The sequence below is a fragment of the Zootoca vivipara genome, chromosome 5 (assembly GCF_965207765.1).
Source record: "Zootoca vivipara chromosome 5, rZooViv2.hap1.1, whole genome shotgun sequence".
Classification (NCBI taxonomy): Eukaryota; Metazoa; Chordata; class Lepidosauria; order Squamata; family Lacertidae; genus Zootoca; species Zootoca vivipara.
Genome location: NC_142588.1, coordinates 84762292 through 84782700, shown reverse-complemented (window position 1 = coordinate 84782700; position 20409 = coordinate 84762292). Strand labels below are relative to the sequence as shown.

Sequence of the window (20409 nt, the reverse complement as noted above, 5' to 3'; positions counted from 1 at the left end):
TCCCCTCCTCCTTGGTTTACCTAGATATGTCAGAACTGGAAGAAACCTCCACAAAAATCCAAATTAAGGAGACATTTCAAAATGTAAAGGCCAGGTTTTTTGGTCCGTACCCCCCAAATGGACACTTCCGTAGGGACACCTGAGAATCCGAGGAATCACAGAAGCAGCTGCCTTATACTGAATCAGGCCACTGATCTATCTAGCATTGTCTACACTGACTGGCAGGGGCTTTCCAGGATTTCAGACTGGGTTCTCCCCCAGCCATACCTGGAGATGGCCTTTAAACCCCCCACACAATTAGGCATGGCACAAATGTTGTCCTCGATGCCATCCCTAGCCAGCAATTGAGTGTTTAAACAACAACAGTTCAGTGGGTGGGGAGGGTTTTTTTTTATTGGTTTCTTTTGTTTTCATTCTTGTTATGGGGAGATATGTAGTATTTTTATGCTGTACGTTGCCCTGAGATCTATGGATGAAGGGCAGTATACAAATTTAATAACTATAAATAAATACTTTTCAGTACAACAATAACTGAAAATTGCACCGCAATCAGAACATCCTTAAAACACACAAGATCAACGCAGCAGCAGGCAAAGAAGCAGCTTCAAATGGAGCAACTCATGATCGTTCTCATCCCATCCCAAAGGAAGAAGTGAAGCAATGCGACATCACCAGCCAATGAAAAATAAGCAGCGTTTGGGCTGGATCCACCCTCCAAGGAGAAGTGGTGGACCTGTGTGTTTGCTCAGCCTGCTCTCCAAATGCTGAGAGGTGGGGGGCCAATTTCAAGCCCCCTGCTTCCTCCTCTTAGGACCCTTTTTCTCTAAACCAAAGCACTCTTTATACCACTTTTAACAGCTATGCCTTCCCTCCAAGAGAATCCTGGGGACTCTCAGAGTGACCATTCCGACAACCCTTAGCAATCAACAGCCCCCAGGATTATCCACAACTGTTACAGTGGTAGAAGGGTGCTTTTAATGCATGGTGTGGATGTGACCTTGGACAGCCCAACAAAGAGAAGGACATGTTTTGTGAAGTAGGACATAAGGTCAATTCTGGTTAAGGAGGAGGATCTGCAACTTTGTGCATCTGTGCCCTTCTGCTCTCTAGGCTGCGGCAATGATTGGATGGCGAGGCAATGACCACAGTGATGAGAGAGATGGCTTGCTCAGACAAGAGTGAAATGTGCATCTTGCCTCAGCCCTCTCCCCAAACCTGGTGGTGGCAAGGATACCAAGTGCTTCTTCTAGAGCACCCTGCAAAATGAGAACACCAGTTGGCTTAGAACTGGAGCCATCTCCCAAGAATTGGAAGATTCAAGAGATACCGACCATAGATGAATGGCAAATGAAGATGATAGACTTTATGGAACTTGCCGAACTGACTGGGAGACTCCACGACCAGGAAGAAGAGATGGTGGAAGAAGATTGGAAGGAATTTAAATTATATTTGAAAAAATATTGTAATATTTAATATATTATATTCCTTAGGGAAGCTGTTATAGGCGTTTGACATGAATGGTAAGATGTAGGTAAATTTTAGGGTGTTTAAAGGTTAAATTTTGAAGATGTATTAAATTCTGAAAATTGCCAACGATGATTAGAATTGAAATTCAGATGGGGGGGAGCAGGGGAAGTCATGTAATAATGTTTAGAAAAAGTTATGAATTGTAAGAACTATGCTAATTTTCTGTTTTTTATTTTATTTTTATTTTTATAAAATGAATAAAAAATTATTTTTTAAAAAAAATAGAACTGGAGCCATCACTGGCTTTTGAATGTTGACTTCTGACCCCAGCATCTTTAAAGAACAACAACACCCCCCCCCCCAAAAAGCCTGTGAGGGTTCTTTATTTTTATTTTTAAATTTTGTTTCCTTACCAATGGTGTAGGCCTGTCATATGTCAGTAAAGTTCCCCATGTGAATTCTAAACAGCTTTTGAAAGTGAGGAGGAGGGAATTATACACAATTGCTACGGAAAGAGGTGGGGAAGGGGGAGAAAGGAGGCGGTGAGAAGTTCGAGAATAGAATTCACAGGCAATTTCTGAAATGCAGCTTTTAAAGCCTCTGACTTAAATCATCGTCGCTGACGAATCAAGCTTTTAGGCAAGACACCTCCATTTCCTTCAGTTTTCTTTGTGGGGAAAAATGGTTTGTTTTGCACAGACCCATTTGTATGTCTAGTGTGGGTGGTGATAACAAACCAGGCATGCAGCTCGTTTATTGTTACCTTTTTTTTTAATTTTTTTTTTAGAAATCTCTGTGGATCTATCCTCAATCCATATCGTTCCAGAATACATAGGTTGCTCTGACAACTAAAAGCCAGAGTTTTCTACTGCAATGTATGTAATTGCTAAGGCAACATGTTGCAGTTTTCTTTTAAAAGAAAAGGGGGTTGGGAAAGAGACGGAGTAAGATTGAGCATGCATACAGACTAATCCATTTGAAGGAAACAAAAGTAGCTTTCCACAACCTTGCATCATACATGCTTGTCCTCAACATGCTGCTTTCAGTCTAGAATGATTCTAGATACAGCTGTCCACAAGGGTAGGTGCGGTTGTTTGATATGTATTCAAAAAACCTCCCCTTTGTTAAGTTATTCACACTCTTTGCTCCTTGGACATAATGCAGGAAAAAGAAGAAGGAAGTAGTGATTGCAATCTTGGTATATGTCCACCCACAACTTCAATGGGGCAGGTGTAGATAACCCCCACTCCCATTTCTGCGACCACCTACAACTATTTTCATCTGTCTTCAAGTGGACAGGGGAATACAGAATCCATTGGCAATGAGCATTTAACTTCAGCACAAGGTAAGTTTTTTCCATAAAGAAGGCTGATCGCCAAACAATTGATGCTTTTGAATTATGGTGCTGGGGGAGACTCTTGAGAGTCCCATGGACTGCAAGAAGATCAAACCTATCCATTCTGAAGGAAATCAGCCCTGTGTGCTCACTGGAAGGACAGATTGTGAAGCTTGAGGCTCCAATACTTTGGCCACCTCATGAGAAGAGAAGACTCCCTGGAAAAGACCCTGATGTTGGGAAAGATGGAGGGCACAAGGAGAAGGGGACAACAGAGGATGAGATGGTTGGACAGTGTTCTCGAAGCTACGAACATGAGTTTGACCAAACTGCGGGAGGCAGTGCAAGACAGGAGTGCCTGGCGTGCTCTGGTCCATGGGGTCACGAAGAGTCGGACACGACTAAACAACAACAAGTTTTTCAGGAACTGCTTTTCACTTTTCAGTGGCAATAATAATAATAATAATAATGCAGTAAATCTAGGACAGGCATAGGCAACCTTGGCTCTCCAGATGTTTTGGAACTACAGCTCCCATGATCCCTGACCACTGGCCCTGTTAGCTAGGGATCATGGGAGTTGTAGTTCCAAAACATCTGGAGGGTCGAGTTTGGGGATGCCTGATCTAGGTTGTGTGTGGACCACATAGAAAAAATAGTCCTCAGTCTCCATTGATTCTAGCATAACATTTCATGTGCACACAAGATTCAAAAATAAACATGTATTAAAAGTCTCAACATTCTCACCTGCATCTTAATGCCTGGCTTTGGATTTATCCACATTCATCTGCTCCTTCCAGACATAGTCAACAATTTAAAGCTCCTTGTCCGAGCATGGACCTTTGCTTGGAAAGAGCAGGACAAAAGGTAAGAGTGGATAAGCTCTGTTTCAGAGCAAATTGTCTGGCTGTATCTCTTGATGTGGTTGGAGTGGAGCATCTGCATAAAACAAGGACACTTGGCTGCTGTTTTCCTTTGGGGCACGGTGAGCTGACTGTTCCTGTTCCCTTAAGCAGAAACCAGCCTCCAGACCACACTCCCTCTCCTTCCTTGGCCTAGCAGAAAGCTGTGCAGACAGAGCCCTGTTAATAAAGTAGTAGAGCCTGAATTCATTAGTCAAGGCTCAGTAGACAACCCAGTTGTTGCATGCAGCTCTGCACATAACTGGGGGTGGATGGGAGCCATTTCATTTGTTAAATGATTGGGGGGGGGGGCTCAATCCGTTAATCTCAACCTGTCCGAGGAAACGGCTTTGCTGCCACCACTTAGGAAATACAAGAGACTTTAGATTTTGCAAGCTGCTTAATGCCCCACAATTGCCTGACACCCAAAATGACAACTAAAGCGAAATTAGATTGCCGGCAAACTCATAATTGAGCTCCACGTGATGTGGTCAATTTTCTAAGGCCTTTCTTAATGATTCAATTAGTTCCCTGGGAACATGGGTAAGTGCATGCCCAATGTTCTGTGGCATATTACTGATTAGTATCTGCCCAAACCTTTCTTCAGTGAACCTTACGCATTATACAAACTTATATGAACTATGAAAATCAAAATGCCTTGGAATATTTCGACTGCGTGCAATGCTCCATCTTCCCACCTCCGCCCATGCAATATGGCAAAACAGTGAAAAACAGTTTCCTAATGGATTATCACCCTTTGTGAAACCTTCTTTTTTATGTAGTATCTCCAAAAGCAAGAAAATCTCTTAAGCTTTGGAAATTGCATAACTTATTTTGAAGAACAGATTTCTAATTTGCTATAATTTATTCCCATAAATCAGGCATCCCCAAACTTCGGCCCTCCAGATGTTTTGGACTACAGTTCCCATCATCCCTGACCACCCCTGACCACTGGTCCTCTTAGCTAGAGATCATGGGAGTTGTAGGCCAAAACATCTGGAGGGCCGCAGTTTGGGGATGCCTGCCATAAAGCAGACATGGAAACCCTCAAGCACTGGCAACGATAATGGGGGGGGGGTCATGGAGGGCAATATCCCCCTCCCATTCAAAATTAGAGGGCTGGGCCACCCCAAACATACAGTATGTGGTGGCATGCACACACAATGTCATCACGAGGCAAGGCATAAAGGTTATGCAAGTTAAGTAACTTGCAATAAACAGTGAACAGCGAGACAAATGCTGTTGCATTGGGCAGAAATCAAACTGCAGCAAAATGGAAACAGCACTGATTATGACACATATGGATGGAATGGAAATTGCTGGCTTTCATTGTACACAAGGGACTTCTTCAAGGTATATCAGACAGTTTCTCTGAATCTGACCCTTTGCTGCTTTGGCCGTTTGCTTATAAAGAGATAAGCAATCCATTTATTGTCACTCAAAATGCTGCAGAATACAGCAGCATGCATAGCCCATGACTGTTCTGTAAATCATGACAGGGTGATATATATGTTCTGTTTTGCAACACTGTGGCAGAACTTGTGACTTGAGAATAGCTGAGGAGATAAAAAAGAGGGGGGGAGGGAGAAATGCTTAAAATGCTATTTGTTTTAGCAGGCATGCTCAACAGCAAATGTTTCTGAGGGTCTATCGGCAAATTAAACCAGCAAGTAGCCACCCAAGGTTTTCTGCTTTTTTGCTCGGTCTATAAATCATTGAAGTGTAGAAAAACATTGCATGTGCGATTCTCAGCAAAATGAACTCAGCATGGCAGACGGCAGCTTTGTGACTCCTGATCAGTTCCAGTTCATGGAAAGCAAGTGTGAGATGTTACAACCTGTTGTAGGAAGCTGCTTGTTATGTCAGCAAAAACCAGCAGAGTGTTTGACAAATAATCTCTTATAGCAGTCTTTTCAGATAGAAAACACACTCAGGCACATTCCCAGGTCCCAGATTCTGACAAAGACAGTTTTATTGCTTTCTCCAGTGATGTTGATGGACATTTTATGTAGCAGGCTTGACAACATGAGGATTCCTTGCATGAGAAAAGATGTCACCCAGTAGATCTCCGTGGTATCTGGGAATGCCATCGAAAACCAGAGGCAGCAACTGGGAACAATAACAATGACTGACAGCTTTCAGCGTGGATGCTCATGCATTCCTGCAAGCTAGAACGAGTGCAAAGGAGGGCAACCAAGATGATCAAGGGTCTGGAAACCAAGCCTAATGAGGAACAGTTGAAGGAGCTGAGTATGTTTAGCCTGGAAAAGAGGAGACTGAGAGGAGATATGATAGCCATCTTCAAATATCTCATGGGCTGCCATATAGAGGAGGGAGCAAGATGGTTTTCTCCTGCCCTGAAGGGTAGGACTCGAACCAATGGCTTCAAGTTATGAGTAAGGAGATTCCGTCTAGACATCAGGAGGGACTTTCTGACAGTAAGAGCTGATTGACAGTGGAATGGTCCCCCTTGAGAGGTTGTGGACTCTCCTTCCTTGGAGAGTTTTAAGCAGAGGTTGGATGGCCATCTGTCATGGATGCTTTAGCTGAGATTCCTGCATTGGAGGGGGTTGGACTAGATGACCCTCAGGGTCCCTTCCAACTCTACAGTTCTGTGATTCTAACAGTGGAACAGACTACCTTGGAAGATGTTGGACTCTCCTTCACGGGAGCCTTTTAAACAGAGATTGGATGTCCATCTATCAGGGATTATTTAGCTGTGATTCCTGCAGTGCTGGGGGTGGACTAGATGACCCTTGGAGTACTTTCCAACTCTACAATTTTAGGATTGTATTGCCTGCCCAAAATAGATTCTCTGACAAAATGGGGAAGGCTGGCAGGCCAGGGTTGGCCTGCAGGCCAGAGGTTACACATCTCTGATCTAGTTCAAATTCCGCTACAGGGTTGGGTTCCCCCCCCCCCCGCCGCTATAAAATAACAGGGAGATGCATTCTTATTTATTTCATGGATGGCATGGACCAGTTTCCCAGGGAGAAAAGCAAAACACCCACATATTTACTCACAGATCAAACTAAATGCACGCCTCGCAAAATTGGAATAGGTCGTTTAAAAGTAAAGGCATGGGAAATGGCAGGAATGTTGATAGAGTCAGGATAGAGTCAGGATCAAGAGAAGTTGCTAGGTAACTGGATTCCAAAGAAACTATTTTCAGCAGAGGTAAAATGATACTGATCTTCTCACGACTACCAGATGAAGTGCTGGCCGTTGAGGCACTACATTTCTACCCATTGTGCTGCACCTATGTTGACCTAACCATTCACATACACAAGTCATTCTAGATCAGGGTTTCCCAAACTTGGGTCTCCAGCTGTTTGTGGACTACAACTTCCATCAACCCTAGCTAGCAGGACCAGTGATCATGGATGATGGGAATTGTAGTCCAAAAACAACTGGAGACCCAAGTTTGGAAAACCCTGTTCTAGATACCGTAGCCAATGATGAACATGCATGTGGGGGCCAACATGCACATGCAAACCTATCCACACACATGGGTACACTTAGATACTTACAAACAACCACTTGGATACTTACAAACAATGACACACACAAAAGACAGAGATTGAAATGGGTGGTGTTGGGCCATATCTATAAGCCCTTCCTGCAATGTCCACACCCCCTTCAGAAGTCTTCCTCCACTGAATGGAGATATATGATGGGGGTGGGTGTTTGAAAGTGCATTCAGTTCCTGACATCAGGCAGAATTGGGATTGCAAGTATATTCAGTTTGCTCTAACCAAGAGAATTGTAAGTGCATTCCACCAAATGCACTTACGATACATTTTTAAACCTTCCCAACTTGGTTTGAGGTTGAGCAGGTGGAAAGTGTGTGCATGTGGCCATTGTGTGTGTGCGCGTGTGGGGGGTTAGGACCAATGTGCATGGCTGTACCCCCCTCAACTCTTCAGGATCCATGGCTACCCAGGAATGTAGAGAAAAAGTGTGCCACAATCATTCAGTTACAGCATCATGAAACACCTGCTAAACAAAGCAATGTGGTGGTGTTCACTGAGCTGAAAAATAAATCTACTTCTCTGAAACACTCCTCCACTGACGGGTAGAAGCCCCCAGGTCCTTTTGCATCCTGTTTGCATTCCGCTTCTAAGGCAAACCCCTTTGATCTGTCTTTCTAAATATCCCAGATCTATTTTGCGGTCCTCTAGTTCTTCTGAGAGTTCATTACCGTTGTGAGAAGTCAGCAGTTTATTTACTTCATTGTGCAGTGCTTATGCAGGCGGGCGGGCGGGGAGGGAGGGAGGAGGGGGGGAGTGAGAGAGAAAGAGGAGGAAAGGAAAAGACTGTAGATTAATTATTTACTAAGGGCAGGCTTGTTTGTGAGATCTTTGCTTTTCCAATCAGATTTTTTTCCCCCACCTGGGCTCTAGTATCCTGACAGGGGCCTCTTTGACAACTGACAAAGATAGCAATGCCCATCCTCTCATACCAGCAGTGGGAAACCCTGGCAAGGGTCCTAATTTGAACCATCGGGCCATTTACCCCAAGCCACACCCACTTGTCACACACCTGATTTCCTGTGTGACATCAGGAGTGGAACAGGTAAAGACGCAGCTGAAAAGGATCCATATAGAGGCTTTAAAAGTGCTCCTGATTGTTCCTTGGCAAATGGGGCTTGTGTTTGGTGGCTCAACTGTTCCCAGGGATTGTGGGATAGAAGGAAAGGAGGATTGAAGTCACAAGGTGACGTTATAAAGTCCATCAACCTTCTTAAATGCTGCTTCTCTGAATCCTATTCCCCTCTTCTTTGACACACCGTCTCCCAGAATATTCTGGCTATATAAATACTTCATATAAAAGTAATCTAAATTTTCTCTTGGTAATTCATATCATGAAAGGATGCCACCCTCGGATGTATTCATTATACTCATTATATATGCAAATTGCATCACAAAGCTCCAAAAGGTTCAGAACGCCAATTGCCGGAAAAAGTATGACGAAGTTAAACTTGACTGATCTCTCCTTAATGAAGCCTTCAAGCACTATGACTTATCAAGGTTAAGACACATTGTCAATAATTTATCTTCAGCTTTGCTTCTGGAAGGTACTAAAGGAGGGGGGGGAACTAGGCAGTTAGTGAGCACCTAGCTCATTGTGATAAATAGGTTATAGATCTCTGGGAGAGAACGGAAGCCCTGAGACACACGTGTAGGTGATGTGCGAAACAATTGCATCTGAGCACTCTTTTTGAAATCACACCGCCTCCCCAACATCTTATCACAATCTATTATTCTCAGGAGGACTTAATATAGATAAGGGAGGAAGCACACAGCCCATCATCACTCTGTGTTTTCAAATCCTGGCTACCAGTAGTAGTAGTAGTAGTAGTAGTAGTAGTAGTAGTTTGTCAAGAGGCATTGTAAGTAGGGATGCAGGAGAAAGTTGTTTAATGTGCCTTTCACCACAGCCCATGCCAACCCGACATTCCAAAACTTGCTTGAGGTTCCACCCCAACACACTTATCTGAACATTGCGACACATTTTCAGTGTGCAAAATGTGTGCGTAAAAATATGTGCTTTACATAAAAGATGCTTACAGAATGCATATATTAACGGTGAATGAAAATGATATATTTTACACAGAAAGTGCATACAATGGTACCTTGGTTCTCAAATTTAATCCGTCCCAGAAGTCCGTTCCAAAACCAAAGTGTTCCAAAACCAAGGCATGCTTTCCCATAGAAAGTAATGCAAAATTGATTAATCTGACTTTTAAAAACAACCCCTAAAACAGCAATTTAACATGAATTTTACTATCTAACGAGAGCATTGATCCATAAAGTGAAAGCAATAAACAATGTACTGCAGTCACACAATCAATCAATCAATCAATCAATCAGTAGCTGAACTGGGTTCCACACAGTCACACAAAAAAAGAGGCGCAAAAACAAAAACGCAAAATAAATAGCAAAAACAGACCTCAGTGTAACACTCAAAGCGGAGCACATTCGGCTTCCAAAAAAAGTTCGCAAACCGGAACACTTACTTCCAGGTTTGCAGTGCTTGGTTCCCTAGTTGTTTGAGTACCAAGGTCTTTGAGGACCAAGGTATCGCTGTGTTTTACATGGAAAGTTTGCAGAGAAATAGGCACAAAATGAGCACAACAGGCATGGGACAGAATGGGATGGAAGGGGGAGGAAGCACATAGCTGAACTATGGAACTAAGTCCCACAGGAGGTACTGTAGTAGTGATGGCCAGCAACCTTGGCGGCTTTAAAGAGGATTGGACAAATCCATGGAGGGAAGGAAGGGCTAGCAATGGCTATTAGCAATGATGGCTATGCTCTGACGCTATGGTTAAAGGCAGTAATGCTTCTGAATACCAGCAGCCGGAAACCTCAGAAGGGGAGAGCGCTCTTGTGCTCCAAGCCTTCTTGTGGGTTTCCCATAGGTTGGCCACCATGATAAACGTATGCTGAACTAGATGAGCCATTGGCCTGTTCCAGCAGGACTCTTCTTGTGTTTCTGTGTTCTTAGAATGGAGTGCAATGGTGCAACACAGGATGGATGGAATCCAGAATAGAGTGCCATCAAGACTGAAGCCAGTAGCTGTTGTCTGCGCTTGCACAGGTCCTACTTGCAGGACAGATCGAGCCTGTTAACTTCTCCCTCATGGTCCAGGGCGTACCTGGATTGTTTCCATCCTGCAGCTAGTGAATTTGTGGTCCACGTTTCTTACAGGCAATATTTTTGCAGTGAGGAGGGAAGATGAGGAGCAGTTCATTGGGGGCACCCATTAATACAGGGATGAATGGCAGTAGGCAATGTTCTCCACCTCCAGTGGTGGAGAAGCAATGGGAGATCTATAAAGGAAACTGCTCTTTCCTGAGAATCCCCTGCCCATCAGTATTTGGATTGTCACCAGAACCACAAGGTAGGAGAGCTGGTCAGTATGCCAGTTTGCAATCAAACAACTCTCTTCCGGCATGCATTACCTAGACCTGGATTGATGATCTGACCCAAGTTTGTCCACCTGGATACTCAGTGCAGCACCAGCATAGGTCAGAAGGTTTAGGTTGTCATTAGAAATGGGTGAGAAATTTGATTTGGTTTGCATTTAAAAGCAAACCTACCTTCTTTGCATTTTCCCAAAGAAAACACAGGCTGAGACAATGGGCACTCTTCAAAATCTGCAATTCTCTGAATTTTGCAATGCAGTTCTCAAGTCAGCTAATGTGTACATAGAGGCATATACTAGGGTAAATGTGGGAAACTGAAAACGGGGGGGGGGGGGAGAGAATCTGAGAAATTGAAAGGGACAGAATCACCCATTCTTAGCTGTCATGCACAGGAATTCATAGTTTCCCTATGGAATGGTAAGATGTGTATGCGTAGGAGAAAGAGAGACAGTGTGTGTGTAAACCATGGCACTTTCCTGACAGCAACTCCTGGAGAGCAACAGGGCAACCATACAGCAAGTTGCCAGACACTCCCTAACAACCTCCATGCAGAGATTCCTTTCTCCTCTAGGAACTTCTCTGCAGTAAGCTTTGATACTCATGTCAGGAAAGCCAGCTAAAGATTCATGGCTTGCCAAGCATTTCCTTCAAATACAAATAAATCCCCAATCTGTGCTCCACATCACCTTCTTCTTGGAGGGCAGCAGCAGAGCCTTACTGAGCAAAGAAATGAGCTCCCAGACTAGCATCTCTTGTGAACTTTCAATGCTGGATACACTCTACAACATTTTGCCATCCCAGCAAATGATATATCAGACCTGGACAAAAATAAAGGCTTGTGGTCTTAAACAACCATCCCATTGAAATCAAACACAATATTTTCAATTAAATATGTTAAAGTAGTTGTTTGTAGGGGGATCACCTTAAAAATTATTTTGTTACTCTTTCCTAAAGCCTTTTGCATCCTTTAAACATCCTAATTGAAACATCCTAATCCATACTTCCATCACAGGAGCTCTACTGGGTTAAGGCTCTTGCCAGAACAACTTGTCTCTTCCTTAGGACCTGTCCATGGTACTGAAAGAACTTTCTATCTCACTTCTGCTTTCTGATACAAGAATATTTTGTGTCGGTTCCCTGCTCTGGCTATCTGCTCCAAACTTCTAACTGGCCTGCTTCCTCTATGGGGTCATCCTCACCAGGACCAGATAGTGGAGGCACCCAAAGGAGCCCCTTTAAGGTGATAGGTGGGCTGGAATGGTTGAATATGATCCAATAGGTACACCATCCCAAGCAACAAAGCGCTATGTGCATAGATGCACATGCTGCTGTCAGTTGTGACATTCTTCACATGGGGATGCAGTGTGGGAGCACCAACTTGAGGCACCCTTCTGGAAAATAGCTGTTTGGGATGGGTCCGTGAAACTGTGTCAGCTGGCTCTATTTTGTCAATGATTATTGTGCAGCACTGATGACCAAAGGAGGAATAATCCATCACGTGACGAATGCAAGAGAATGGTATTCTTCCTAACAGAAGAAGAAACTTCACCTTTCAGCAGAGGGAGGGGGTGAAGAAAGAAACTACATTCTGATCATGGCCCTCTGTCTTTTGTTGTTCAGGTGGTCAGATCTACAGACGTTTTGATTGTTTCTATGCTGGCATCTCCCATGTGGAATTAAATAAAAGGCGTGAGCTGGAGGGAAACTGGATGAAAGGTTTTAAGAGGAGTGAAAGCTAGAGGGCTCTGGGGATATGGCACACATAGAAGAATGCTGCCTTATTCAATCTTTGTATTTTTCTTTCCTTTTTTAAAAAGTGATGATTGGCAAGTTATTCTGAAAGGCTTCGGCTGCTGTCCCAGAACCACTTACTCTGGAGAAGTACTGTTGAGGTTTAAGGATCATAAGCAACACTTTGAAGATCATGGCTAGGGGATTGTTAGTGACATATTAACTTGTCTCAAGACCAGCTGTTGCAACAAATTGGATCCTCCCGCTCTTGATACAGAAAAGGCTAGCAGCTCCATCCATTTGAGGTTACCTCTTTCATATTCTTTTCTTGGGCTGCCTTGAAGCGTGTTATATGTGAACTATTTGGCAGCAGGTGAGAGTACTAGACATTTAGGTGGCTACCTGTGATAGTACAGGCAGTATCCCCCCCAATAATTATTTATCGATTTTAAAATTTAGATCTTACTAGCATGCCCACCAAACAGTGTCATGAAAAGTGAGCTTACAGTCTCTTGGTCTGTACATAGAGCATAGTGACATTGCTGTTACCTGCAAGGCTTGTGAATGGGATTCTGGCTCTCAAATATACGGCATCACTCATTTTCTCTGCCTAGGAAATAACTACACAGTTATAGAACACACAACATACGTACAGGTAGGAAAATCTGCCAATTCCCTTTTCTCTCAGCTTCTCATTTTTTTTTTGTCTTAAGTTTCTGATTTTTACTTTAAAAGGTTTTCATGAAATTTGATCAAAATTTTAGTGTGTATTTCTGTTAATATACATATTTTGCATAATATACATGATTTTACAAGGAACTCCCCAAATATTTTACTGTTTAATTAATACTGACTCTAGTATTTGCATTTTTGTACACCTTATTTGGCTAGGAAACTGCATTACAAGTGCAAATTTTGAAGGATGATTGTGTTTCGGTTCACATATTGTTTTGGGAACTGCAAACTAGATCGCTTTGCCTTTAAATGGGAACTGAATTGCAATGCTCCCCCACCCTTAAGCATGACCTAGCTTAGAGTTTTCAAACAAGCAGAAGGATTGGTTTATTGCTACCGTATTGATGTCATAATTGTCCCTAACTGTGCTCTGAGAGAGTTTTCCTTAATGCTGTTCCTAGGGTATTTAGAGAAATTGCCCCTTGAGCAAATAATAATTTCATTTTCCTCTTCCCTCTTTGTCCCTTTCCCTTTGTGGGTCTTTTCTTTCTTTCTTTTTAAATGGTAAGCTTGCAGTTAGAGATTGTCTTGCCTTGATTGTGTGTAAACTGCTCTGGGAGCTTTTTGGGGGTGCAAATGCTCCAAATAAATAAATAAATAACAACAACAACTTTCAGTCACAATTTGAAATCCCACTTGCAATTCACTTCCAAGAGATGATTCAGTCTGGCAAAAGAACGATGCCAAATGTATCACAGTTGCTGTAATAGTTTTAATTTTTCTCCCCCCCCCCTTTTATAAAAAAGCTTGTGTCAGAAGGTTGAGCACTCTTGGCTAACATTACATATGCACTTTCAGTACCTAATTAGCTGATAATACTCTGGGCTCTTGTAAGGTACAATTCAAACACCTTGCTTACAACAGTGTTTAGTATTCGGCAAATAAATCTTCATAGCAATTAAATCCCTTGCTATTATGAAAATGCTACCATACCGTTGTAATATCGGAGGATAACACAGTCAATGCCACTAATCAAGAGGCCATTCTTTGAATAATTGCAGGATTTATGACTAATCATTCCTAGGGATAAGCTGTAACTCAGTATACCAAGTACACAAAAATCTACTACCTTTCAAATAAATCTGATTGATGGAGCCGTGCCCTTTAAGTGAGGCATGTGCATAAAAACCCTCCAAAATGGTTGAAGTGGAACTTACAAGTGTCTATTTCTCAAATAACCTTTCCTTTCATTTCCCAGACCTGAAAGCGCTTAAGCTTTTAGAAACATGAAATAAAGGGCATTGTCCTCCTTATGTGAATGGGCGAACCATAGCTAGAGGGCAAAAAGCCGAAGACAGATTTTATTTCCATTAGGTAAAAGATATATAATTCCATAGACAGAGCAGTTAAACCCTTCTGGATTGCTCAGGCCACCTCCTAAGTTCTCAGAACACCCTGGTGACTAACCATTGCCACTGACCATGCAATAATTTATACAACCTTATTCTGTTTTTGCTCAGAACACATTCACCTTAAAAAGGGGGACCTTAACAAGATGCCCACAGCTTTGAAACTGTTGAACATAGCCAGAAGGAAATCATAAAGGAAGCCATTAGATAAGTTATAAAAGCAACAAGGCAACTGTTCTGTATTGTTATATTTGATATTAACCTCCCACTACGGAGCCAGTGTAGTGCAGTGGTTGGAGTGCCAGGCCAAGATCTTGGAGAGCAGGGTTCAAAAACACCACTTGGCCATGAAGCTCACTGGATGGTGTTGTTGTGGGGAATAAATGTGGGGAATAAATGATAATAAATGTGCTAACTTGAGCTCCTTGGAGAGAGAAAAAGATGGGATGTAAATCAAGGAATAACTATTTAAAAATCAGCAGAGCATAGGATTCATACTTTGGGTGACCTGTTAAAGACTTCTTAGATCTTAGGCCCATATCTACCTTGTCAGAATCAAGAAGAATGATGATAATTCTAAGCAAAATGAAACCCTATAGCCCAAGACAGCAATATCTCAACTGTGGTGCTTCTGGGGTTATTAAAGATTATAACTCTCATCATTCCTAAAGACTGGTTTTGCTGGTTGGGGCTGATGCACTTAGAATCATAGAATCATAGAGTTGGAAGAGACCACAAGGGCCATCCAGTCCAACTCCCTGTCAAGCAGGAAACACCATCAAAGCATTCTTGACATATGCCTGTCAAGCCTCTGCTTAAAGACCTCCAAAGGAGGAGACTCCACCACACTCCTTGGCAGCAAATTCCACTGCCGAACAGCTCTTACTGTCAGGAAGTTCTTCCTAATGTTTAGGTGGAATCTTCTTTCTTGAAGTTTGAATCCATTGCTCTGTGTCCGCTTCTCTGGAGCAGCAGAAAACAACCTTTCTCCCTCCTCCATATGACATCCTTTCATATATTTGAACATGGCTATCACATCACCCCTTAACCTTCTCTTCTCCAGGCTAAACATACCCAGCTCCCTAAGCCGTTCCTCATAAGGCATCGTTTCCAGGCCTTTGACCATTTTGGTTGCCCTCTTCTGGACACGTCCCAGCTTGTCTGTATCCTTCTTGAACTGTGGTGCCCAGAACTGGACACAGTACTCCAGGTGAGGTCTGACCAGAGCAGAATACAGTGGTACTATTACTACCTTGATCTAGATGCTATACTCCTATTGATACAGCCCAGAATTGCACTGGCATTTTTAGCTGCTGCATCACACTGTTGACTCATGTCAAGTTTGTGGTCTACCAAGACTCCTACCCCCTGTTTCTCATATTTTAAGACATACCCATAAAATAAGCCATAGCAGGATTTTTAAGCATTCAAGGAATATAAGCCATACCCTGAAAATAAGACATAGTGATAGGTGCAGCAGCAATGCCGGCCGCGGCAGGAGGAGGAGGGGAAAAATAAGACACCCCCTGAAAATAAGCCATGGTGTGTTTTTTGAGGAAAAAATAAATATAAGACTTGTCTTATAATATGAGAAACACGGTAGATCCTTTTCACATGCACTGCTCTCAAGCCAGGTGTCTCCCATCCTGGAGACTTGGAATCCAACAACAAGCAGGAACCATGCTGGCTGCTCCTGGTGTAAGTCCTAAGTACTGGTAGCATATAAAGGGAGAAGGATGGAATAACAAGATAAATTACATTGTCCCCCATCCCACCCTGACCCACCCATCACTTCACATGTAGTATTATGGAAGTTGTCACAATTTTAGGTTAAGCTTTAGAAAATCTACATTCATTGAAACCTGGCAAGTCCTCCTCAGAGGCATTTACTCACCCAAACATGAAAATGCTGAAACTTATATGACCTGCTGGTGTGTCAACTGAAAGCAACAAGTGTTGCTAAAAGTGATATAAGTTAGGAAAATGGGAGAAAAGGCTACTATGGGCATGAAATGTATTAAGGCAAGTTTTCCATTACTTGGTTGAACATGAGCAAAATATTGCACCTGTCAATTAATCAATCAATCCATGCATAGTTCTCAGTTCACAGAGACGCTCAATTGCCAAACAAGCAGCCTTCTCCCCCTGCCTGCAACAGATGCAGCTAAATCCCAGGCCATGTGCAAAAGGTTCAACACATATTAGCCTTTTCCTGAATGGAGGAGAATCTCCAGGAGGAGCTCTAAGAAGGTACACTAAAAGAACTTCCATTGCATATCTCTGAAAACGCTGAGGTTGGGCTCATCGCCTTTATTACTACATTCATAATATTTGTAGTCTCTCCTTGCTCTATATCAGGGAGCTGAAGTGGCAGGAGGGGATGCAAACATGTCAAGAGCTAGGAATAGGACTGATGTGTTCATCCCAGCTCCTCTGTCCATCAGCTAGGCTGCAAATGTCCATTATCTGAGGAATCAACTTATGGAATTCCAAATAATAAGATTCCAAATAATCAACCTTATCTCTCATCTGTACATTTTGGTGTATATTAAAGGGTCGTATATTAAAGGTTAAGGGGTGATATGATAGCCATGTTCAAATATATAAAAGGATGTCATATAGAGGAGGGAGAAAGGTTGTTTTCTGCTGCTCCAGAGAAGCGGACACGGAGCAATGGATTCAAACTACAAGAAAGAAGATTCCACCTAAACATTAGGAAGAACTTCCTGACAGTAAAAGCTGTTCAGCAGTGGAATTTGCTACCAAGGAGTGTGGTGGAGTCTCCTTCTTTGGAGGTCTTTAAGCAGAGGCTTGACAGGCATATGTCAAGAATGCTTTGATGGTGTTTCCTGCTTGGCAGGGGGTTGGACTGGATGGCCCTTGTGGTCTCTTCCAACTCTATGACTCTATGATTCTGAGATGTACATACTTGCTATTACTTGTTTTATAAGGTGAAGAGAAACATTTGAGTGCTCTTTGTTCTGAATCACCCTGAAATCGAGAAACAGCCTCCACCTCTGCCTACTTTTAGCCCACAATGTATTCCTTGTCATTTCATTACACGGCTCTGAAAAATACCAGCGTACCAAGGGAATTGTTGTTCCAGAACTACAAAATTGGTATTAACTCAGATGACACACTCGCTTTACTTAGATAGGGTGAAAATAGTTTGTTATAGCCATGAAAGTGTTCAGGTGAATTAGAAGCCTCACAATGTTTTCATCACTCAACCATCAACTGGAGGAGGAGGGGGAGAAAGAAGAACCCTTAGAAAGAGCTTATGGTACAGTACAGCATCTACAGAGGGTCCTAAGTTCAATCTAAGGCTTTTACAGATCGGGCTGGGAATGCCCCCTATCTAGAACTCTGTTGAGCCACTGCCAGTGAGTGCAGGCAAAACTAAGCTAGATGGACCAGTGGTCTAATTAAGTAGAAGACACCTTCCTATGTCCCTAAGATGGCCAACCAGTCAGTCACTTTCGGTTCATTGGGGAACAGCCTGGATAGCTCAGTTGGTTAGAGCACGGTGCTGATGATGCCATGGCTGCAGGTTCGATCCCTGTATGGGGGAGCTGCAAATTCCTGCTTTGCAAGGGGTTGGTCTTAGGTCAGGGGTCTGCAACCTGCGGCTCCGGAGCCGCATGTGGCTCTTTTACACATTTGCTGCGGCTCTGGAGCGGATACGAGGGGAGGAGGCGTCCGAGCCATGCGCCGCCTGAGCCATGCGGCGGCGCACGCCACGCCCGCCAGACACTCTCGCGGTGCCCACCGCTGCCGGAGCACACAGCTGCGACGGCACGCTGTGCGCCTGCGCCCCGCACGGCGCCCGCCGGAGTCCACAACTCCGTTGTGCGTGTGCGCTGTGCAAAAAGGACGCAAGGTGACGTTAGCAGCCCGGGGAGCGTGGTCGGCCCCCTCCCTGCATCAGCCCCTCCCCGCCGCATTTCTGCAGCCAATAGGCTCACGGGGGCGGGGGCGGAGTTATTCATTTTTTTAAACAGGCGCGCTTCTTCCCGCCCAGCAGCAGAAAAGGCTTGCGGGCTCGGAGCACGTGTTTGCTGCTGCTGCTCCTGCCTGCGGCCTGCCTGTGGCCTCCTGCCGGACTGGTCAGGAGATAGAGGTAGATGTATTAATCAATGGGTTGATTCAATATGAGGAAATTTTATAAGTTCACTTGATGGGAGCAACACACATGAAACCATACAGGTGTCCTAATAAGGGAGTCAGAGTTTTGCCCATTCCCAGTAATCAAGGCAGCCCAAACTCATAAGGCAGTGGTTGCTGGTGCCCATTCCCAGTCATAGCTGCCAAGTTTTCCCTTTTCTCACGAGGAAGCCTATTCAGCATAAGGGAATTTCCCTTAAAAAAAGGGAGAACTTGGCAGCTATGTTCCCAGTAATCAAGGCAGCCCAAACTCATAAGGCAGTGGTTGCTGGTGCCCATTCCCAGTAATCAAGGCAGCCCAAACTCAAAGTTATTTTTATAATGACGAGGATGACATTGGGCCCTCATTATTAATTATTATTTACATCAGGCACTGATTATGATTTATGGTACACTGGGGCCCTGATTAATTTTCTATGGCATTTTGGGGCATTGATTATTGGGCATAGCAAATTTTGCTATGGGGCCCTCTGATTTCTAATTATGTCCCTGTTTTGCGGCTCCCAGTTTATTTTTTTTCTTCGGAAACGGGTCCAAGTGGCTCTTTTTGTCTTAAAGGTTGCAGACCCCTGGTCTTAGGTGATCCTCAGGGTCCCTTCTAACTCTTCAGTTCCATGATTCTATGAAAATTATCAAAGTGAATGGGATGAAATGCTGTGGTCTGAAGGTGCATGGCGCCTCCAAATACATGGGCCGTATATCTGGGGACAAATAAGCCATGAAGGCTATCATCTCCCATGCCTTGCTTTTGAGCTTTCCAATGGAAACTGACTTATCCCCACTGGAAAAAAGAATACTTAATTAGATGGGCATGAGCTGATACAATGGCACAATTACACCAATGCAGAGTCTAAGACATCTTTCCAGTCACAGGCTTCCTTCTTGCCCCAAGAACCCAAAACATCCTTTGCAAATATACGGACAGTGCTTATCCTATGGGAATTGTGTGACTGCTTTTTCAGTGTAGCTTCTTGCTGTGTGTGTGTTCTGCACTTATAAGCTGTCACGGCTGAAACGTCAGTGATGAAGACTAGGGCTTGTTCACTTACAACAGAAATGAGGCCAGAATTAGCCCACCAAGTCCTTTCTACCAGGGCATTGAATTCCATGTGCGGAAGCTAGAATCTAGCCTAGCCATTGACTGGGAATACAGCACCTGATCTCTCTTCAGCCACATTTGGAAACAAACAGCATTGTGACTGGCAGTCAGTATAAAGCTGCAAGCTGCTAAACATGAATACAAAGGCTTTTATCGCCTGTCTTTGCTTGGTCCTCAGGGTAGAGTCTTCTGGGTGGATTGCTTCTAGATGGAGGCTCAAACTCTCTAGCAAAAAACATCAGAGACTCCGGCTCTGGGGTGGTGGAAGAAGATGACTCTATGTGGGCATGGATGGGTATGACTTTACCAGCCACATATGTCCACAGCAATGAGAGCAGACTAAAGACTGATGGTCTGAGCAACCATACCAACATGCAATAGTCTAAAGTTAATTGACCTTGGGAATACATGCCTTTCAGCCATGCTAATGTGAATGTCAAGGTAACTTTCAAAGTAGAATTCTAGATTCTTTGGAGTCTTCTTTGGAGTTCCGACAAGTTCTGACACTCCTGAGTTCATAATTTTGTTAAAGGAAGCTTGTTAACGAAAGACAGTGTTTTCTCAAGCACATCCTTGTAAAGATGATTTATCAGGTATTTTAATAGGCCGAGGTATCTTTCCTAGAGATTTATGGTGATGTTCACAATTTGTTCTGGGGTATACTGTAAATGTTTATTAGCATCTCAACTGCCATTTA

General features: G+C 43.5%; 1 protein-coding gene and 1 long non-coding RNA gene across 5 annotated transcripts in view; both read right to left on the bottom strand.

The window, feature by feature from the left end:
* Positions 1-20409, bottom strand: part of NAALADL2 (N-acetylated alpha-linked acidic dipeptidase like 2) — a 784863-nt gene that overhangs the window by 434458 nt on the left and 329996 nt on the right. The window lies entirely within an intron of this gene.
* Positions 1745-15421, bottom strand: LOC148685761 (uncharacterized). Its single transcript, XR_015949898.1, has 2 exons — positions 14327-15421; positions 1745-14279 (listed from the first exon to the last, which is right to left on the bottom strand). It is a non-coding gene; the product is annotated as an uncharacterized LOC148685761 (long non-coding RNA).